Source organism: Morus notabilis, unplaced genomic scaffold, assembly GCF_000414095.1.
Source record: "Morus notabilis unplaced genomic scaffold, ASM41409v2 Scaffold115, whole genome shotgun sequence".
In the NCBI taxonomy this organism is placed as follows: domain Eukaryota; kingdom Viridiplantae; phylum Streptophyta; class Magnoliopsida; order Rosales; family Moraceae; genus Morus; species Morus notabilis.
The window spans coordinates 901,438-903,708 of record NW_010361020.1 but is presented as its reverse complement, the minus strand read 5'-3'; positions in this window follow the sequence as shown (position 1 = coordinate 903,708).

Here is a 2,271-nt window from a genome sequence, read left to right as displayed (position 1 = left end):
CGTCGGGGAAGGGCGGATAGTTGGTGAAGCCAGAATTTTGAGGCCATGCTCCAAAATAATCGGCCGCATAATGTGCCAAGCATTGTTGACGCTCCTGTACGTCCGTGACGCGACGAAGGATACGTTGTTGCTCAAGCTGAAGATTGGACATCTGAATACCCTGTTGAACAAGTAACTCACCGATATCGTTGAGGCTGTAACTGGTGCCTTCTGTACCCGTAGAGGAAGATGCCATAGGGCGTGAGCATCAAGCCATTGTCCGCGCCTCCATACGCTCACGTACTCTAGACTCGTGGGCGACCCGATCAAAGTCACTTCTGGGAGGAGGAAGACGTGGTCTGGGGCCCACAGGTGGAGGTGGAGGATTGGCCGGATCCTCGATAATGAAACCCAGCCCCGTAGGATTAGGTTGACCCCCGGACCATTGAGTGGTGCGTGTGACATTACGATGGTCAAGGGTACCAAATTGTAAACAAGGCTCATCCTCCGAAATTGAAACACCAGCGGCAAGGCATAACCCAGTGATGAGACTTACATGCCCATGTCCGCCGGTCGTGGTTCCACGAGCAATGTGCAAGATACTGTCTTTAATGAGTCTGCCCACATTGATGGATTTCCCGGCGCAAATGCAATAGAGGAGTACCACCCGATCTCTCAGAATTTCAGAACGCTGAGTGGAGGGCATCAAGGTAGACATGACGAATAAGTTCCACATCTTCGCATAGATACTAAGGCACGAACTGGGAAGATGTCGGGGAGACTCTGGATTGTTGGTTGAATAAACTCAATCAGACCCAGGAGCGGCAAGTTCACGCAAAATCTGTTGATAGTCTGGCCCTTCCTCTAGTAATCGATAGTACTCATCATTAGTGATGTTCGGTAGGTCGAAAAAAGAATTGATCGTCTCGGTAGTGAAAGACACTGAAACCCCGCGGACCTTGACTTGTTGGTTATCCCTTTCTATGTGGGCGTTGGCGTAGAATTCTCGGACCACACTAATGTTTCCAGTGGCAGGAACCTGACATAGTTGTTGCCACCCCCTCTGGTTGATCATCTGAAGTAACTACCCATCCCCCTCATCCAGTTGAAAAACCGATTCCATGATAATAGTCTTGTTCTTGTCATTCCATAATTTATACTTCTTCGCTGCCTCATTGTTGACAAATGAGTGCTTAACTGTAAAGGACGAAGTCGACGCGGAAGCGGTGATTTTCTTTTTCTTCCCCGGTGCCATAACAATAACACTTGGACCAAGAGCAACAATTTCGCCCGAGCACCAACAATTACTCAACAACCCTCAAAACTCTCCCCCAAACTTGAGTCGAATCACCGGCGACAACCACACTTTTCCTTTTTCTTTTTTTTTTACTACTTACTACAACCTGCGTTTCTACCACACAAGGATGTCTCACGTTGAAAAAATAAGTCTCAAACACAACAGTCTATTAGGCATTTTATCGAGCATGTAATGTGCATAAACTGAAATTTCCAAGCCTAATCTTCAAAGTTCATCAACACACCCCAACAATACCATCAAGTTTCATCAAGAAGAATACTTACCTTGGTCGGATTTTATTGGAGCCCTAGAACCATTGGAACACGTTGGAAAGTTTTCCATTTTTGTTGCAGAAATTCCGGTGATGTGGCTCCTTGGTGGCTGTCGAAATTAGTTAATGGTGGCCGGATTTGTGAGGAGAAAGGAGGGGTTGTGGTAGTTGGAGAGAGATGAGTGAGCGGGGGGGGGGGGGGAGGGAGAGAGAGAGAGAGATGTAGGAGGTGTTTTGAAAATGGGGTGTTCGAATTACCCCTTATTCAACGTTTTTTTTTTTTTTTTGAAATCCATCAGGCAATATGTCGCCTGATTTCAGGCGACGTATCGCCTCTCGCTCTGTCCCAATCTCTTTTTTTTTCTTTAGGCGATATGTCGCCTGATTTCAGGCGACGTATTGCCTCTCACTCTGTCCCAATCTCTCTTTTTTTTTTATTTAGGCGACGTATCGCCTCTCGCTCTGTTTTGCTTCTTCAAAAAAAAAAATTTTTTTCGAACAAAGAGCTCCATTGGACGCATAATTAAAGAAACATCATATGTGGGTTGCCTCCCATGAAGCACTACGTTTAAAGTCCTTAGCTAGACATAGTACCTCATGTTTCAAATGTCCTCGACGAGCTTGAGACTCGCAATCTTTTCCACCTCGCCTCCGAAATAGTGTTTAAGGCGTTGTCCGTTCACTTTGAAGGCAGGTTCATCTCCTCTTTGTATCTCAACAGCGC